The sequence below is a fragment of the Xiphophorus hellerii genome, chromosome 10 (genome assembly GCF_003331165.1).
Source record: "Xiphophorus hellerii strain 12219 chromosome 10, Xiphophorus_hellerii-4.1, whole genome shotgun sequence".
Classification (NCBI taxonomy): domain Eukaryota; kingdom Metazoa; phylum Chordata; class Actinopteri; order Cyprinodontiformes; family Poeciliidae; genus Xiphophorus; species Xiphophorus hellerii.
In genome coordinates, this window is record NC_045681.1 from 18689254 (window position 1) to 18710665 (window position 21412).

Consider the following 21412-nt stretch of genomic DNA (forward strand, 5'->3'; position numbering starts at 1 on the left):
AGGATAAATAAATATCACAAGCAACTGGTTGATATTGTGGAATGCAGGCCAACATGGCAGACCAAGAAAATTTGACAGCATTAGCTTAAATACTGTGTTCAGAAACACAAACTGTAACCACAACTGATATAAACACAAATGATGTAAATACCCAGATCCGATAACTAGGAAGAGATTTCTTCTGCTTAGATATTTAAATGTTTAGAGTAAATGAGCCATTTAATTGCAGTAAACTACTTTGTTTTCCATGAAGATATGCGAGTTATTTATTTGAACTTTGAACTCAAAAGTGCCTAATTGTGTGAACAAGCCTTTAGGATTAAATACTTCATGTCCCTGCTGCTGCCATTCCCGTTTAGTGTCGTCACCGTGGTAATGCCAGGCTTACATGGAATCTTGGCAGCGTCGCCTCCCTCTAGTCCTGCGCTCCCCCAGGAACTCTCGAGAACAGGGACCCAGCTTGTTTCCCATCTGCAAGGAACACAAACAGATTCAGACAAAATATGTTGAGCGACGCAGCCAGAAAGGAACATCACTTAACGTCACTGCTCAACAACAACTGCTGTGACTACAGCTGACTGTCCAGCAGGCGGGCCTGTGGTCACTATCCCAGAATTTTACAGGGGCTTTCCCTGCGATCCGGGGACCTATTTTCGTCCGCTCTCCTCTAAACGGCACACTAGCTGTCCCCGTGGGAGACCCCTTCGTCTTGGCAAAAGCCCAGAGCCATTTTAAGGTTCTTCTTCCTCCTCCTTTTCTTTTTTATTTAAGTCTTCACTGGCTGTCGAACAATCTTTAACAAGATAATTGGATGAGTGCAGAATTTCTCCAGCCAAATAAACAGACAGAGCAGTAGGTTACTTGGAGCTGTTGAACGTTATATTGGGTTTAGAAGCATGATACTCGCCGACTGTGATTTGTGGGTCCCCAGCCTCTTGGCCCCTTGACACATTCACTGTCTGAAGAATGAAAATATGGGATTTCCCATAGATTCTTTGTTAGCTATGTTAGCAGCCAACCAAATTTAGGAATCATAATCTTATTCACTCTAAAGTGGCTGTTTATTTTTTTATCTTGGTTTTTTAATTTTGTGCATGAACTGCCTTAATCAGGATTTTAGTCTATTCCATTATACCACTGAATTTTATGCGACCTTCCAACACAAATTAGTGCAAACGGGGAAAAAAAAAAAGAATACTCAGTTTTCATTTTATTTTGTTTTTTTTTTTGTTACCCCATTCATGTGGTTACCCATGCATAAAACCCAATGCAAGCAAATGGCTTCACCTAATTGACAAATGAAGTCCATCTCTGAGTAATTAAATCCAGATGTTTTTGTGAAGCCTTCAGAACAGACCTGCACTGGATAAAAAGGCCCTGGCACTTTTGGCCAATGTGTCCCATCATTGTTATTTCAATGACATGAATTCAGATGACACACGAATGCTGTTTCAAAAGTTGAAATAAAGAACAGAAGGCTAAAGAGAGTAACCATGTTCAAACATTTATATGCTCTTGCCCTACTCTTGACTCCCATCTTGGGAGAGGTGGACATAGTATCACAACTATAGCCTGGTTAAAAATTATTTTTTAAAAGTCTCTTCTTCTACATTTTGCTTCGTACAGAGGGTCTGGGCACTCAGCTACTGAGAAACGATTGCTTCCTGGAGGCGTGGACTCTGTGGTTGAAATTTTAAACTTTACCCAATCGGGAACATATATCCGTGACGTATGCAATCCCCCAGTTCGACACTGTGAGGCTTACTGGAAATAGCCTGCGCTTAAAACAACCATCCTCCACTGCTAGTAGAGAAATGCCGATCCAAATGAGATGGCTGTTAATCTTAATTTAATATTTGGAAGCATGGCCAACACGGACTGAACGGCTTCGTCCACTTCCTCCGCTGCCGTTGCTAAACAACCGGCTAAAACTTGTTGTGTGATGGCTCTGGATCTTACACTGTGACATATATCAGAATTAAAGTCTCTATATAACAATATATATATATATAACAATTTGTTATAGAAATCATAACACGATGTCACAGAGATCTGCAAATCTGTGAATCAGTGCCTGACCACAGGCCAGACCGCAGCTTCGCTTCCAGTCGACCCCTCCTGATATTTATTTTCTTACAACCACACACAGAGAGAAACGGACTCACAGCTAGGGAACACAATGAGGATAAGGCAGAAGGAAGAGTTGAAGTCGTAGTGAAAGTCCAAGGCAGTGGCTAAGGAGCAGAGCCAGAACGAGAAGACATGAAATCATGCAGCTCCCAGGTTCAGGAGGGATGCCAGCAGAGCTAATTGGAAGTATTTTTAGTATAGGAACAGAACGTGATTCTCCCCTCTGTCTTTGGGCCCCTAGGGGGTCTGGTGATGGGAGTGGGATACAGTATACTATGTTCCCAGCCCAGGATCCGGGGCAGGAAACCTCCCCTGCGTTTCTTGGCGATTCTTGCCGCACAGTGAGTGTGTCTGGAATTGGCGTTCCTTGGAGCCACAAGCCACCCCCACGGTCCCCAGACCTAGACACCACAGCCTGTCTCGTCTTCGCTATTGAGCAGCTGACCTCTGCTGATAGTAAGAGAAATAAATACAGATGAACCCAAGAGCAGGACAGGAAAACAAAGAAAGTTCAATGGGAGAATTTACTGAGTAATAACTGCTTGTTGTTGGCTAAGCTAATCTGGTATGATGAGTCAAGGAAGGCATTATTATTATTGCATTGCCTTAAAGGAAAAGAAAGACAGTGACTGGGAAACCACAAACTTCAACGTAGACCAATACAAATCCATGCATTGTCAAGTGTAATGAAAATTTGACTATGTGTCTCCAATCCAAAAAGTGGAGCCTCCACATCAATTTATGCCCTTCTAATCTGATATCCATAAATAAAATTCAGTACAAGAACAAGGAGCACAGCAGGACACTTTAAGGGGAAGGTCTTATCTCAGAGCTACATTCAACCTATGACTCCTAAATTGAAGAATATGGCACAACTGCAAACCTACCAATACATGTCCATCCAACTAATTTGACAAACAAGAGGCTCCTGAAGGAGTCTTAGATGTCCACAGTTCAGACAGAAAAATCAGATTTAAAAGACAACAGCAAACCAACATTTAGATCTGGTCTTTATGAAAGCATGACAAGAGGGTGGTCTGTTCAAATAAGGTCAAAAATTGACCCTTTTTGGTCTACGTGCCAAACCATTTGTGTTGCAGAACAATAGCAATCGCATCAGATGTGTTTGAATGGTCCAATGAAAAAATCCAAAGTGCAAGGGTGTGAATACTTCAAGAAAACATTGTATTACCTTTGAAAATAACATTTTAAACTAAACATATGTTACATTATGTCCACATTTCTGTTTCCAAAATTGTTTTTTTTATTGGTCTGATGTAATATTCTAATTCTAAATGTCATGTTTTCATTACCTGTAGGAGGAAAATCATCACAATCATCACAAAGGGTTTCAAACATCAGTCTGCGTAATTAATCTATATAATGTGTTTCCCTTAGTGATAAAGTTCCTGAAAAAAATGGGCTCATCAGCAATCGCCTAATTTATTGAATGGGGTCTGTGTTGTCTCTTAAAAAATAATAACGGGATTGATGTGATTTCTGCTCATACTGAGGATATTATGGACAGATTCTTCAGCTGAACAGGAGTCATTCAGTGTACAGCACTGACAAAGATGGAAAGTGTTTTTACTTTCCTAGGCTGACAGAAGCAGCTTCAAAGCTAAATCACCATCAGACTGTAGGGGAGAGTCGGCCCAGTTGGACATCAACTCAGCTCTCAAATAACTACGTCATGACTGTAACTCAGCAGAGGCAGCGTGCTGTAAGAAAGCCCAGATAAAACATGCACCACGCTGCTTTTGATCCAATCTTCTTCGGAGAGTTATTACTTATGTACAGAGGGAAAAGAGGTCAGATTGACAGTCTACAATAAGCCTGGAAAATTGAGAAACAACCCAAAAAGAGACAGCAGAAAGCAGAGGTCTAGCTAAAAGACTCATGAGAATCTTTGAGGGGCAAAGAAGAGATTAAAGCGGACAGCTCTGGACAGCGCCGCAGAGCGTGTGCGCTGTAATTGAATTTCATGCTCGCTGCCTTCTTCTGAAGTCGTGTAGCAAAGCGATCATTTGAGAAGAAAGTTATTAGTGAAGCCCTCGGCTGTAAGCTGGGCACCGTGTCGTAGGAAGTGTGGGATTATGGAGGCAGCAGGGTTCGGGTGTGCTTTGTCAAAACACAAATGTCGCGCGATCGTTTTTCAATAACGGGACAGAAACTCTGTTAAATCCCTGAGGAAAATAAACATGCACACACAATGAACTGTATACAGTCGAGACAGACGGTCACAGATTTAGTCGAAGCAATACTAACTTAGTTTCCACCGAAATATAACAAAGTACTGTATCAAACTTTATTGCATTGCTAATTTTTTAGGTATACTATAAAGGTGCATTCGCACCAGCTCTGTTTAATCTGGTACGTTTGCCTAGAAAGTCCAGTTTGTTTGGTTAAGAGTGAATGTACAATTGGCCTGATGCGGACCAAAAGAAGCAAACTCGAAATTTTCCGCCTAAAAACCTTGGTCTTGGTTTGGTTGAAGTGAACTCTGGCGTGGTTCGAATGGGTATGTGGATGAAGTGGACCAAAAGCAGGAAGCAGACTATAGCGCAGGGCATTCTGGGTAAATATAACCAAAGCAAAGGCGCAAATCTGGTGATTGTGGGAGAAAAGGCTCATGGTCTTTTGAAAAAAAGACGAAAGAGAAATCCTACAACCGCTAAAAATCCTTATTCTGTTATTTTAGATTCTGGTCTACAAAGTGCTGTAGACCAGTGTTGGACATTTACTGTTGAACACAAAAAACAGGACATAATTAGTGGTATCTATCCATCTCTCTATCAATCTATCTATCTATCTGATCTGACCTATGCACACATCAACATTTCTTACAGAAATTTGATCTGTGTTCTGATAAGAAGCAAGCAATTTGTGAACGAAGCATAATAAATCAAGCCTCTTGTTTGTGATGGTTTATTTTTTTGCTATAAAATTACACGATTCTCATGAGGCAAAGAGAAAGAGAAAACAAACATTTAAACAGCACATTAATCAAAGACAGAACAGTTTCTTTTTACTTCCAATGTCCCAGAACCTACAGCAGATCAAGCTGCTCCATGACAGATTACATAGAATAATGTTAATAAAGGAGCACACCTTCTAATTTAATGGGTTTTCTTTATTTTCATTTATAAGGCAAGATATCCCACTTATTAACCTGACAGGGCACACCTATGAAGTGAAAACCATTTCAGGTGACTACCTCTTGAAGCTCATCAAGAAAATGCAGAGTGTGTGCAAAGCAGTAATCACAGCAAAAGGTTGCTACTTTGAAGAAACTAGAATATAAGGGGTATTTTCAGTTGTTTTACACTTTTTTGTTTAGTGCATATTTCCACATGTGTTATTCATAGTTTTGATGCCTTCAGTGTAAATCTACAATGTCAATAGTCGTGAAAATAAAGGAAACTCATTGAATTAAAAGGTGTGGTCTGTACTGTATATATATATATATAATTATTACCAAATACCAACAAAAGCAATTGCAAAATGGCAAAGTTACAGGTTTATAATAATAAAAAATATATATATAGGGGCGTGCTGTGGTGGCGCAGGGGGTTAGCACGCCCCACGTTTGGAGGCCTTAGTCCTCGATGCGGACGTCGCGGGTTCGACTCCCGGTCCCGGCGACCTTTGCCGCATGTCTTCCCCCCTCTCCTCACCCTCCTTCCTGTCTGCCTACTGTCGAAAAAATACGAGCCACTAGCGCCGCAAAAACTCTTCGGAAAAAAAAATTGAAAAAAAAAAAAAAAAATCGGAAAAAAAAAAAAATATATATATATATATATATATAAAAAGAATAAAGACGAGAACAAACAGACTAAGAAATAGTTCCTACTGATGTTGCTCTGAACAAATTCATCCAAACCCCAATCATCTTTTTTCTTCCTTTAACATTTTGGTCATTTCTGTTTATATTTATTGAAATATATTTATTTATTATTATTTATTTATTTGCACTGCCTTTGAGAGATGTTTTAAATTCCGTTGAGCTTTCTTTTAAAATGACAATAAAGCTATTCTGATTTTGATCGTTCGTGCAGAGTCCAGAAAATGACATTTTCATTACCAGTGGACAACCAGTCACAACTTGCATGGGATGAATTAACCCTGTAGTCGAGTCCTTTTAGTTCATTTAGTTTCTCTTTTACAAAAATGAAGCAATAAGAAAAAAAAATATGCATAAAGTATCATATTAATTGTAACATTACTCGTACCACTGTTTGAGAACCTTAGCACTATAACATATAACATTTAAGCAGAAGAGTGTGGTACACTGCAGGAATTTATTTTCATGCTTCTTTAAAGGCAGATTTTTTCACTTCAGTAATCAGAGATTTCATCCCTAATCCGCTGACTTAGTCCAGCTCCTCCTGCACTTTGATGCTTACTTACATTTCAGGTACTCACGGCTGTGAATAAAAACCTGCGGGTCACACTAATTTCTAATTAGAGGCCAATTAGAAAGCTGAGGTTTCAGCGTGAAGTGCCAGTGTTTGTTTCCCACTGGGGAGAGCGCGGCACAGAGCTGACCCTGTGACAGTCTCCATGGTTATGAAGCGGATCGCTGCTTACCGGCCCTGTGAACACACACGGCCTTCACATGACACACACACACACACAAAAAGTCCTTAATGTAGCTTAATATGCCCACTGGCTTCAAGAGGGAATCCAACTGAAAAACTTAGATTCAACTGAATTTTATGATGTTTTTCTGTCCATAATTTGATTATTTCACATGGAAGCTGAATCAGACTACCACATATTGTCACTATCAGTTAAGTACTTTTTTTTTTTCAGCGACTTGTACCAATTTGTATCTGCAGCTTTACACACGATTTCAAGCTACATCATGGGACATAATGCCACATTGTCATCCAAAATGAAATTGTTAAAAATGAAAAAATAATCAAATATATATTCATGAACAAAGTGAAATATGTTAAGCCTTTATTTCTTGTATACGGAAAACCTAAAATTCAGTGTTGGTGAAATTTTGAGGAGAAAAAAAAAAAATTTAAATGGCCATGACTGCATAGTCATAGACAGTTCAGTTAAAGGAAAATGTGTGCTAGATAAAGGTGTTCCAACAACAAGGAACCTTGTTCCTTGACAAGTTCCAGCAGAACTTGTCAAGTTACCGAAAGCTGGTTCTGACTGGCCAGAAAACTCGTCTAACTTGAATCTGACAGAGAAACTATGGCGTGTTGTCAAGAGGAAGATGACGCTCCAGACCCAACAATCAAAGCAACCTTTACCCCTGAGCAGAGCCACAGGTTGATCGTCTCTTTGCCACACCACATTGTTGTAGCAGATCACGCATAAAGAGCCCCAACAAGAAACAATTTACTACCTAGGGTTATAATTAATAAAAAAACAGGCTGTTTTGTTTTATTTCCTAAAAGAGAATTGCTGTCTACTTTTACACTTTCAGACCATAAAAAGCAAATTTTTTTCTGAACTACCGGCTTCATTTTTTGAAGTGTAAGATGGTAATTTATAATTTACAGTGAAGGAGCTTTGGTCTCTTTTTAAAACATTTATTTTCCTCTCGAACAGGAAAATTACCTTCTCTCAACCTAAATATCATCACCACATTTCATCACTACTCCCTTCCTTTCTTCTCTCTTGTCTCCCTCCCCTTTCAAAGCGAGACTCCTGCCACCTCAACCTCAGAGGCTTCATCTGGGCCTCAAAAACTGCTGGCATTTACTTTGCTTGTCTTGGAAAAATAACATGAATCACCCTAAAGAAAAGAAATGTGAAAGCGATAAGGCGTTACAGTAGACGCGTCCGAATATGCTTTCTATACCGTAAGATTTTGTAGGACAAGGAATGCTGTTGCAGATTTCTTCCGTTGTTGCTTTTTTGTGACGGATGTTTGAAATAATCAAACGAACCTTAACCCGAGTAGATATAAAATGTGGCAAATTGCCTCCTCAACCAAATTTGTGTCACCGTTGGTAGTCTTTAATGGTGGAAGACCATTTTATTTAAAATCTTGCCACACAATCTTAATCAGATTTTCCCAAAAATATTTTTTGTTGGATTAATTTGGATCAATTTTCTTCTGCATAACCCGGCTTAGCATCACAAACTGATTGGTGGGCATTCTCCAACCAGATAGTAAAGATTTTTCCGGAGTGGCCAGCAGAGTGAAAGCAAGCAGATTTGCAAATCTTTCAAACTTGCCAATTAGACAAAACATAACCACCATATTAGTCCACTCACATCTCCACTCATTGCACAAGTGTATCGTTTCTACTCTGTCCAAAGCACTTTTATTTATAACGTTTATAACATACAGGCTTCAATTTAGATGACATCATGTATTCAAAATTTATTTTGCACTTATCTGCAGCAGATTTCTCTAAACACTCAAAATGCTGAATTATTCATCGGCATGAATAAATATAACAAAGAAAATCAGAGAGTTTGAACATTTTCTTGGATCTGTGAGCACATGCAGTAAACACTAAATGGCCAGTGATTTAGAAACACTCAAACGCCTCATCTTTAACCAAAGACATTGGCTGTATTCCGTGTGCTTTTATGAAACTGTGAAAGTAAGCAGGCCGCATTGATCTGAAGCCTCGGGGGGGAAAAAAAAAAAAGCTTTTGGCTGTCTGTTTTTAGTGTTTTAAAGACAAAGCGACATTTATTAAACAAGAGCTGCATCTTGCGAGTATCTGCAGCGCTCTCTGTGTCTGAAGAGGCCGGCACAAGCTCAGATCTCAAGACGTGCTGCTCGCTGGAAACAAACACACCCATCAATTCTTTACCTTCTGCAGATCTACAGATATTCATAGCCTCCTGGAAAAATGGACACTTGGCAGAAAAAAAGGAAAAAATTCCACACATGGACCTCGTCTTGAAGTCGTGTCAGAGCGAGACGCACCTGCAGCATGTCACGTTCTGATGTTTGGGTGGAGGGAGGTGCTGCTGTGTGTCTCCAGTCTTCTACCGATTCGAAGACGAGAAGCTCTGTCAAGTCATGCCGTGTTTTAGAAAAGCTGAGGATGTCGCTGTAGAGGATGGATGGAAGGTTTTGTAGTCCTTTGGTTGGCCAACGCAAAGGCTGAGCAGAATACTGGCAATTGTGACTTAAGCTTGTAAACAGAGGCAGGGATCTTGGATGTTTTACACTCAAGAAATGCTTCTCAATAGTGTCGAGGAATGTTTCTGGTGTTGTCAAAGGTCCACCCATGTGTTGGTTTCCACAAATTTCCCATTTGGCCCTTAATGCACTCATCATCATCATGATCATCATCATCAAACCTTACATTGTCCTGGCTAATCTGGTGATTCTGCTAATTCACCAGCCAACCTCCAGCCTGGGCCCTCCGTGAATTTATCTTGCAGAATCCCTCTCAGGATTTGTACACAATGTTAGCGGGGTTTTTTATTTTTATTTTTTTACTTCTTACCATTCAGGGTAAGTTGAAGTACTAGATAAGATAAGATAAGATAAGATAAGATTTATTGTCATTGTCATCAACAGATTACAACAAGATTGAGATTTGCTCGACTCGAGTTAAGATGCATACCCTTTCATACCCTTTCATAGGAGAAGAATAACCTTTAATACGATTCTACCACCACCATTTTTAGTGTTAGTTCTTTGCTAGACGTAGTATTTTTACATGAAGGCCAAAAAAAGTTACACTTTGTTCTCATCTGACCAAAATATCCTCCTCCACACGTTTGTTGCGTAATCTTCAAAGATTCACACACAACATCATTCCGTCTTGTGCAAAGCCTCTACAGACACGCTTCACTCACTTCAGGATGCTGGATGCTTGAAAATGAAAGTGGCATTTATGTCATCATTGAGTTGTGATTTAACAATTATCTGACCACTTTGGGCCCTGGGACAATTGCTATGTTATCCCCAAATGGTGAGGTGACCTTTCATTACAAATAAAAGACTTTGACATCACAGAAAAGTGTTGCATAGTCAAAATGTAGCAACACACTCAATTCTCACTCAATTCATGCAGCATTCAGAACAGAAAGAGAAGCACCACAAAGCTATACAGGCACTTCAAAGATGTGTCAGGATTTGATGTTTCATAAAATCCCCTTCGTTTACAGATGTTTAGACCTACACAGGATTCCTCTTTTAAAACAACAGCAAGACACATGAAGACAGGAAACATTGTTTTACACAGATCATGAATGTCTGCCAGAATAGACAATAATCCTGCAATCCAATAATAATGTACAAACTTGGGCACAATGGTTAGAACCGTTTTTGCTAGAATTGCCATGTAGGAACAAAAGCCTTCGAAATCTTTTCTTCACTGAATCTACAGCAAACCCTTGAGCATTGTTTTTCCACTTGCTCTTTTCAGTGCTTGTTCCACTAGATACTTTTAATACAGTCACACTTGCATGTAGTTTGCACAATAAAATGAGAAATGGGGTAGCACTTCTAGCACTAGAGCTACATTATTTTCAGCTGAAAAATCAACAGTTTTAAAGAATGAGGAGTAATCTCTTCCATCCTGAGGTCTATGCATGTAAAAGAATTAAAAACTTTAATTAACAATACATGGCTTCTCTCCAAGTACTCTGGCTTCCTCCTGCAGTGCAAAAACATGGCTTTTAGGTTAATTGATTACTCTAAACTGCTCTCTTGGGCATGAATGTGTGTCTCTGCGTGATTGATTGTTCTGTGTTCCCCTGTAATGATCCAGGGTGTGCCACACCTCACATCCAATAACCGCTGGAAACGGGCAACATCGCCCCTGGTATAGACAATAATATGGTAGAACCCCCATTTTGATCAACCACGAATCACATTTATTTTGCTATTATGGACCATGGTTCTATTCTGTACAACCCCAATGAGGTTTGTGGTTGTACAGTGGCAGAAAAAAGCGAAAAGTTCAAGGGGTCCATGAACACATTATATGCAGGGCGCCGTAGCATTAGCAAGCCTCTCTCAAATCTCAAACATTATTAAAAATCACAGTCACAGTGTTGCTGTTGTGGGTTTAAGTCGAGGTCAGCCATCTGAGAGCGGAGCAACCCCAACATGAATGTTATGACTACAGGACTGTCTTCGCTGGGACGTCAGAGAGCAGTGTGGTAATAGCAGGGGGAGCTTCCATGAAGTTGCCAAGTCTGATTCCTGAGCTCACAACGGTGCTGGGTCCTAATTTGAGGCGATCTGCGCAGGCAGTAAGTGTGCCTGCTGCCACTCGCGATTACTATCACCCTGATGATGGCGCGTTGTGCAACACCTTGGTTTGCTTGCTGGAGTCAAAGCATTTCAGAGGAGTACCAAAAGAAACACGCCTTTCATTTTGATGAAAAGATTGGATGAAAGCAGAAACTTTCAGGGTGACAATTCATATTTGTAATGGATATCAGCAGTCATCATGAAAGAGAGGATCCCTCTTCCTCATAACCCCCCTGCTGTCATGCTTGGTATGCGCATTTAGTGGAGCGTCTGCTAAAGACTATGGCTGAAATAAAGCAGATGTTTACATTATGTCTGGGATTTCAAGGTTTTTCATTCCTTTCCATACATAAAGGCCGCATCTGAGCTCAACATGGAAGAGGTCACCGCACGTTCCTCCAAAACGCACCTTTTTCCAACAAAAAAAATTAGAATCAGAAGGAGAAAAAAAAGGCTCCAGTAGTAAAAGAGGTTGCACATTTCATTTTATTTTTATGAAAAATGTTATTCAAATCAATGTTTCCTCGTGGATAAGATTGATGCAGTGAGATTTCCATGTCTCTCCTGCTGCCAGCATTACCCCGACTACTGTTTGATTGCTAAGCACAAAACACGGTGTAAATTTTACTCCGCAGGAATGCTGACATCATGGAGGCGTGTTATTATTAGCAATATCTGCTGCAAGTTACAATAACAGATCAATGATGTTCTATCTTGTCTTTCCATCTCTCACAGTTGGAGCGTTTCTTCGTCACACATTTCTAGTGTTCGAGCAACAGGAGCAGACACACGCTAAAGAAAAACAAGAGTCCGGAGAGGAATGTTCTAGGCGCTGCTGTTGGATTATAATGTAAGTTGTTTGACATATATAACGCTGAGCTTTTTAGTCATTCTGTTTTACAGTTGCAGTTGTTTCAGTTACAATAACAAAACAGATAGCATAGATAAACCAGGGAGTAGCTTTAATATAACATTTACAATAAAGCTGGGACCAGGCGTGGATCTGTTTCCAATGTCAAAGTGCTTTTATAATCTCATACCTTAAACTTCCTCACATTTTGTCGCATTAAAACAACATTTTAAATGTATTGTATTCTGATTTTGTGTGTGTTAGGTGTGGGGATGCTTTCCTTTGGCAGGACAAAGTGAGACATTTTTGTAAAAGTGTAAAAAAAAAAAGGGGGAGGGGGGGAGCATTGTACATATTTACACGTTTTGCTTTGATGCTAAAAATTTACTTTGGATACATTGGATTTCCACGGGTCATCTTCGAGAAGCTCCTGCAACCTGATCGCAGTCCATCTGTAATAAATTTAGTTGATTAAACGTGATTTTCAATGGAACACTGTTGTATACACAAGGTTTCACTGTTGGCAGTACATGTCAAAGCAGAAACTAAGCAATCAAGTCAGAGTATTTGTTTGTGGAAAGCCCAAGATTATGTAAAATGAAAAATCTGGGGAAACATAGAAAAACTGGTTTTGGCTGCACTAAATGGCCTGTAAAAGCAATGTTGTCTCTAATAATTGGAAATGGAACAATGACCAGAGCCCTCCCTATTTCTGCCTTCACGACTAAAGTAAAGGTCAAGAAGGAAAGGTCAGAGAGGCAACCAAGAACCCAATGGTCACTTAGAAGGAGCTTTAGTACTTCACTGGTGGGGATTAAAAAATTGTCTCAAAGATCAAATATTGCTAAGGCTCTCCACCAATCAGACCTTTGTTTTATAATATAAAGATTGCAGCCTGTTTCAATACTGCAAAAACCCAGGTTAGCAATCGCCAGACAAGGAGAAGCAAGATTCTCTGGTCAGATGAAACAGCAAAAGTTTTTGCCCTGAATTTCAATCAATAGGCACCGGTCATGACCTGGCTTAACACCGTCCCTACGATTCAGGTGTGTTGGAGCTGGGATGCTTCCAAAAGCTGTCGGTCAGTGGCACTTGAGGATTGGAGTTGCAGACCTCTGTTTTAGAAATTGAGGCGATAGCAACCGAACGTGGCGATATTCTTTCAGAAAATGTAGCTCATAGTGCTTTAGAAATCCAAACTAAGATGACGCTTCATCTTCCAGTATGACAACGATCCAGAGAGTGACTGACTCACTCAGCTTGAGACTGTCTGAAGAGAAAAGTAAGAAAGACACAAAAAACAGTGGGACCAAGTTTTTAGAGTCATACCCCCTTGAGACTGTGACTAAGGGTCCTTCAACAAAATATTAAGTTATGGGTGTTAAGACCTTTATATGTTTACAAAATCCCTTTTGTAGGTCTCGCACATAACCAAACGCAGGGGTATAAACACTTACTGGTGATGCTGTAGCTCATCATTTTGTGCAGCTATACAATAAAAACGTGTTCAGCATAATATTTCACTTTAAATTAAGTAACTGTCTGAAAAGGAGAGCCTGAGGTAGCACTGCTGCACTGGATTGCCATTCACGCACACGGTGTCTTCTTTCAGCATATGTATTGGAAATTGTGCGCTTCTCCAACTTGCATTGCTCCAAAGGGTGACACACAACAGAACAAAAGGGCAGTAAACACACAGTAGCCTCTGAGCTTGCGGACTGACAAACAGAGCCGATATTAATTGTCAACAGAAGTTTGCTGCGACGGGACAGTTGAAGGAAGCCGGGGAATGCGTGGAAATGCATGAATGGAAAGTGGCAGAGTGGATTCCGGGGAGGTCTGTGGCTGCTTTGCCGCTGATGGGTATGGTGCGTTAAATCTTGTCACACAAAGCGCAGCAGAAGTACACTCACTGTAAACTTTCCGGGAGTTTTTTTAAACACAAAGAGTGCCAGCCTACCCGACCAGAGCCGGGGCCAGGAGGCATAGACAAGACGTCCCCGTCCGCACACACTCCTGGGGCCGCGGCCACAATGGATGACATTATATGGTACCTTTGTATTTATATTACCTTATGTATTTAGATTACATGGCCTCTTTGTATTGAGCAAGATAAACACACAAGTCATCATTCTTGTTGCCAGCAAGGAGTCTGTCCTGATGCACAAAGGCTGCTGGGCCAAAGCACTGTGATGTCAGAGGGGTTAGTGCAGGACAGGTAAAGTAGTAGCAGACTTATCAGTTTTCAGCCATTCACTCACTAACAATCCATGCTGCTCTTCCTTCAGCGCTGTAAACAAATAGTGATGCAGATAAAAACAACGTACATTTCTGCTCAGTGTTTATATGCAGAGTAGTTAACAAAAGTGGCTTTTTTAGACTTGAGAGCTACTTCAGAAACTAATTATTATTAATCACATACATATACCAATGCTGTCAAACATATGCATACAACCATTGTAAAAAAAAAAAAGAAGAAAAGAAACTTTTATTTAACTGTTTGGAATTAAATCTCTCTCTCTCTCTCTACCTCAAGCGTTAAGTTACTTCATGTCTTAGTAAATAAAATAAAATCTACTAATAACATCATCTCCCATTATTGTAACATTTACCTAAAGAAGAATTTTAATAATCCTAACCTAAAACCAGAAAAATTTTGTCTGAATTCTAAAATGGTGAAAATAAAAAAGTGATCTGTCATTTTATACAACTGATATTAATATCTAATCTCTAATCTCAGCTACAGGAACAACAGGTTTTCATTCATAAACCTTATGTTTAGTAACCTCACTGGATAGATACGGAACAACAGATTTAACAAGTCATGTAAATATAAAATGATCACTAATTTAGTCTAAACCCGTTTCTTTATTCTATAGCTGAAGTTTGACAATCGTTTATTTACAGATTACCCGTATTAATCGATACAGAGCTTTCAAAATGTTAGACTTTCAAAACTACACATTTTACCATCATACCGTTTCTGCAGGTTAAAGTTTTTCTAATAAGATGACGTTAAATAATAAAGCAGGGGTTATCCAGCAGACAAGGTTTATCCAAGGCATTGCTTTATCACTTTATCGCAGACACACTGCTTCAGTTTTGGAATAACCATTGCTAGTCTTAATCCTGTTAAGACTTTTGCAGTTCGTTAAGTTTTACAGATGGGACTGAAACTACTTCACATAAGCTTTACCAATGAGGAAATATATTCTTCTTATCTGTTATACATTCAAATGGGGTCCTATGTAACATTTGGATCCAGATGGAGCAATAAAATCAAAAATCTTTCACATTTGCATAGCTGCACTGTATAAGCTGTTAAATGAAATTCTTTTGGACTGCAGCTCAACAGCCACTCATGTGTAAGCACTAAAATTTATTTTCTTCCAAAGCTAAGAAAAGTCATGAGTAAAATAAAAGTTTCCATAACTGTCAGTGATGTAAAAACTATGTACACCTTTGCTGCTTCAGTGGGATTTAAAAAGGAAGGTAGCAGCGCCTGCGGGTTTTGCAAATCCCCCAATAGCTGATTAACCCATCATCATCAGGAGTGACCACTTCTATGCTAAAAAGATTAATCTGGTGTATTTCCACAAATTCCCTTGGAAATAAGACTTTATCAATGACCTGAAAGAGGTAAATGTTGATGCCTCAAACTGAAAAAAGTTATAAGACCATTTCCAAAGAAATGAAGTCCATCATTCACCAGAGAAAAAGATTATTCATGGTTAGAACAGTTCCCAATGGGAGACAGTGGCCAAATCGTCCCAGTACTGATGCCCCAACCTATTCCCACTAAGGTCAGATAATGCATTGTTCCAACAAAACTCAAGAATTGCTGCAACAGTCTAAACACTGAAAGAGTACTGACTCTAAAACAAAAAGTCTATCTCTGCCAGGATACATCGGAATAAACCACAATACATATTTCAAGTACCACATCTTTGAGACAGATGAGACCAGAGGAGAGACCTTCGAACACGATGCACAATGGCAAGCAAAATCCAACACAGAGTAACGGCACCAACACCTCAAACCAACTTTCAAGCTACAGGATCTGGGCAAAATGCAAGTCGACTTGAATTGAAGTAATGTTATAAAGAAGAGATGATCGTTTCCACAATGATGTATTGAGGTTATTGTTTGGAAAAGGTGATTCTATAAGCTACTGAATGTTGGGGTTTGCTTGATCTTCCCACAAAATCCATTGACAGTCAGAAATGTTCCTTTTTCCCTGTTATATGAGGTATTGCTCTAGTAAGACCTTAACCAATAACTGTAGAAATGTTTCATGTTTTAGGCCACAGGTGTCAAACTCCAGTCCTCAAGGGCCGGTGTCCTGCAACTTTTAGTTGTGCCTTTGCTGCACCACACCTGAATGGAATAATTAGGTCATTAGCAAGGCTCTGGAGAACTGATCTACATAAGGAGGAGGTAATTAAGCCATTTCATTCCAGTGCTTTGTACCTGTGGCACTTATAAAAACTGCAGGACACCGGCCCTTGAGGACTGGAGTTTGACACCCCTGTTTTAGGCTATGTTGGGTTTTCTTTTAATTTTCACATAAGAGTCCACTTCAGGCACAGAGCAAACAGTCATGAGCCACAGAGTCATTGAAGACCATTATAGCCTGTTAACGATCTGAACATATCCAACCTCAAAGCAATAGAATAAACTGTGCTATTGTACTATCCTGTGAGCTAAAAGATAAACCAGCCCATTAAGCAGTGTTGACCCTCTGCAAGGCCACGTGTGCTGTCTACAAAAAAGTCCTAATATTTATTCTGAGCAGTCCAGACAGTAGACCACCATATTAACTGGACAATGAATTTTATTAATGACAAGTTCCAGTTTCTGGTTAACAATTACCTTGAATAATTGCAGTCTCGCTAAGAAACCTTCATTTTTTTTCTTGTGTTTACTTCCTCAAACCCCCCCCATAGCTCTTTAAATTGGGCCTCCGTGTTCCTGTGAGTTGGATGAGTTTTAGTCCAGTTCAGGAGAAGTCATGGTCACTCGCGATTTGTGCGTCTCAGTGGTTTTCATTGTGTGGCCTTCGGTTATCTTTTATTTGTGATGAGGAATGTTACAAGAATTATATTTTATTTCCTTCATTGTTTTTGTGGTACCATAAAAAATGTGAACTCTTACTCCTTTTGGTAGTAAATCATCTTAAGATGGGCAGCGAGATGAGATCTGATTGTTGTCAGGCTGTGGAAAATCATGCAAATTACCTCGCACAGCAGCAGAGGCCCGACACAGGCCCTTTAATTTCCCAGGATGTTTGTTTAGGTGCCTGCTTAAAACTGTCATCTAGGACAATTTGGGTTCTACAGCTGCTCTGCAAGTTGCTAGGCTTTGGGCAACGGAGAAACCAGAAACTCAAGTAGATCTTATGTTGCCAGATGCACCACATGCCGTTGGTTCTAACAAATTTGTTGAGTTGCAAGGTCCAGAAACTTGTACCTGATGATGGATTCATAGAAAGCATGTTTTTCATAACACTATGTCCATCTGGTGAACTGAAATGCATAAGCAGATTGGCTTCTCTGGAATATCTTATTGTTTCTTGGCACGTGAAAGCAGACGAGACACGGTCTAAGCCCCTTCTGCTGCTCGCTGGTTCAGTTAATTCCTGTTGTATGTGTGCGTAAGTGGGGTTTGGGACGTCTTCCACAGTTTCCCTGTGCAAACTGTTGATGATACGCCCAAGGCATCTTTATGTGAGTAATGTGGATAAATGCTATAAGCCTAAACAGTTTGAAGAAGGGGGAATATTAGGAGCCCAGCTGTGTTGGTAACAGTTCAATTGTGCTGTGCCGAATCCTTCTCATTTACCCTTTCCCTTCCACAAGTTTGAAGGGTGTTTTGAAGTCATATTACGCAAGCTTACTGTTCATAAAAATAGACACACTGAACTTTGCAGACAGGGTCATACGTCTACCTTAAGCTCAGTCAAACTGAGTGACTGTGACCACCAAATTTCAAGTGGATTTACATTTGGACTTTGACCAGACCATTCTAAGACATGAATGTGTGCTGATCTAAACTATTACATTGTTTATTTGTGACTGCTGTCCCCCCTCAAGTTAAAATTTTGCTCAGTCTCATGGATTTTGCACACCAACAGACATTCCTCCAGTATTTCCTTGTACTCACCTCCATCTATTTTTTCTATGTGAAGATAGAGAGAGAGTACGTGACATAAAATGCCATGACATGTTTTAGTTTAACTTTTCAAAAAAATACATAGGCTTAAGAGGTTTCGTTTTGGTGTCGCAGTGGTTTGGGAGCGAGAGGCAACATCTATGAACTACTCAACAGTTATTACACCACGACTTAGTGGTAAACTGAACATGTGTCATTACAGCAAATAAAAGTACCGCGTTAACCTCAGATATTAACTAAAGTTACCAGAAAGTGAGTTGTGGACTGACGAAGTAAACAAACAGAAAACTTCATGGCTTAAGAAGATGAATGCATCTTCTTAAGCCACAGGTGTCAAACTCCAGTCCTCAAGGGCCGGTGTCCTGCAGTTTTTAGATGTGCCACAGGTACAAAACACTGGAATGAAATGGCTTAATTACCTCCTCCTTGTGTAGATCAGTTCTCTACAGCCTTGCTAATGACCTAATTATTCTGTTCAGGTGTGGTACAGCAGAGACACTTTTAAAAGGTGCAGGACTGCGGCCCTGTAGGACTGGAGTTTGACACCCCTGTCTTAAGCTATCTTCAAGATTCACTACCGTTGTTAGTATGCCAAATTGATTACTTTATACGATGCTAGCTTATATGACAGATTTAGCTTAAATTAACAAAACCACATTTCTTACCGTTGTAAACAGCAATATTTAACTAGTGTTTGGGTGCTTGCAGGCGGCAGACGTGACCGACAGTAAAATCAAACCGGTACAGATGGACTGAACAAATTCGAAAGGGGAGTTCACCCTCCACAGTCTCCAAAAGTTCTGAGCCTGTGTAGACCATCTCATTATTTTGAGATACTATCTCATTATAATGAATTTTTTTTTTTTTTTTTTTTTTAACAGCGCGGGCATCCATAGCAAACAAAACAATGTCGCAAAACATAACTTATTCTTCAGGGACAAAGAAAAAGAGGAAGAATAGAAAAAATCCAAGATAAAGGTATGTTTGCATGTCTCTTGGTAGAAGATGCCAAACATTTATGCTAGCGTCCTTGTATTTGTGTGAAACTGGGTTTGAGTTGATTCTCGAGTTTTCTTTTGGCTTCTTAATGTTTGATAACAAAAATTTAAACTTCTCAATGTTTGACATTGTCTAGCAAACTTTTTTTTACGTCAGGCTACAATAGAAGGTTCAGTTCCAACGCTATCAATGACATCAGCAGTGATGTCATCACTCTATGATATCACAAAGGAATCTCTCTCTTGACTGTAGCTCACAGACAGCGTTTTCTCAGACCTGTTCCACAGTTCTATCGCGACAGATCACTCTTCAGAGCACTTTCGAAATTAATCGAAACGAGCGTTATATCGATTCCAGATACTACGAGCCTTTCAGAGAAGCAAGAATTTACCAGAATATAGATATGAAGCAACAACAGAATACTTGTAAACATGAAGCTTTTCCAGCTGAGCTTTCATGGATTGAAATGATGGAGCAAAACATCCAAGTCGACTACGACGCCATCCTTGTTTTTGAAGACGACAGCGAGCCGGAAGATAAATCAGCAGAGATCCAGGGGGAACCAAGTCCTTCCGGCGACTTTGAGAGCCCAAGATCATTGGAAGTCGAGCAGAAAACAACTCCCTCTGCTGACTTTGAGATCACTCCCTTAGTGGAAAATGTGGAAGAGACTAGCCAACATGTCATCAATCTCACAAAGCAGGTAGACGATCTTAAAGAAGAACTGCAGAGTAAGATTTTTGAACTCCATCAGGAAAAAGACCAAAAGATTGCATGTCAGGCTGAAGTGAAATCACAGCAGCAGGAAATTCAAAAACTGCAAAAAATGTTGGAAAAAGAACGTCATCTGCAAGTCAAACGTGAAGGTGAATCAAAGGTTTCTTGCTCTTCCAAAGTAACAACAGACAAGAGTATTCTTCAACAGCTGGATTACTTCAAGAGGGAGGCTGAAAAATATGCCTCCCGCAATAAAGGTCTGATAGAAGTAATGGTTGAAGAATACAGAGTGAGACTTAAATATGAGGAGCAGCTCAAAAGTCACACTGAGCAAGCTTCGAAAATCATAGAACAGGAGGAAACAGTAAAATCTCTGCAGGGTCAGGTTGCAGACCTGAAAGTCAAGTTGAAACTTGCTCTGGAAAACAACCATCCGAGAGTCTCCACCCAACCAGAGGTCCCCCTGCAACCAGAGGTCCCCCTGCAACTGGAGCAGTCCAAGCAAAAGCAGACCTTGAATCAACGATTCAAGGTCTGCATGGCCAAGCAGGTCATGAATGACCTGGCTCGGATTTTATGCCAACCCAAACCTAGGTTGCAAACAGAAGAGTCTATGCAAAGCCAAACCTCCAATCAACCACGGAGGTTCAAGGAAAGACAGACCTCCAATCAAACAGGGAGGTCCGAGGAAAGACGGACCTCCAATCAAACAGGGAGGTCCGAGGAAAGACGGACCTCCAATCAAACAGGGAGGTCCGAGGAAAGACGGACCTCCAATCAATCAGAGGTCCCCCTGCAACCAGAGGTCCCCCTGCAACTGGAGCAGTCCAAGCAAAAGCAGACCTTGAATCAGCGATTCAAGGTCTGCATGGCCAAGCAGGTCATGAATGACCTGGCTCGGATTTTATGCCAACCCAAACCTAGGTTGCAAACAGAGGAGTCTATGCAAAGCCAAACCTCCAATCAACCACGGAGGTTCGAGGAAAGACAGACCTCCAATCAAACAGGGAGGTCCGAGGAAAGACGGACCTCCAATCAAACAGGGAGGTCCGAGGAAAGACGGACCTCCAATCAAACAGGGAGGTCCGAGGAAAGACCAACCTCCAATCAAACAGGGAGGTCCGAGGAAAGACGGACCTCCAATCAAACAGGGAGGTCCGAGGAAAGACGGACCTCCAATCAAACAGGCAGGTCCGAGGAAAGACGGACCTCCAATCAAACAGGCAGGTCCGAGGAAAGACGGACCTCCAATCAAACAGGCAGGTCCGAGGAAAGACGGACCTCCAATCAAACAGGGAGGTATGAGGAAAGACGGACCTTGAATCAACCAGAGAGGTATGAGG

At 40.4% G+C, this 21412-nt stretch overlaps 1 protein-coding gene across 1 annotated transcript in view; it reads left to right on the plus strand.

Annotated features, from left to right (window-relative positions):
- myocd (myocardin) overlaps positions 1-21412 on the plus strand; it is a 140675-nt gene that overhangs the window by 43141 nt on the left and 76122 nt on the right. Inside the window, exon 3 of the mRNA XM_032573480.1 lies at positions 12068-12182. The gene's annotated coding sequence lies outside the window, so the exon portion shown is untranslated. The remainder of the gene's footprint in view (positions 1-12067; positions 12183-21412) is intronic.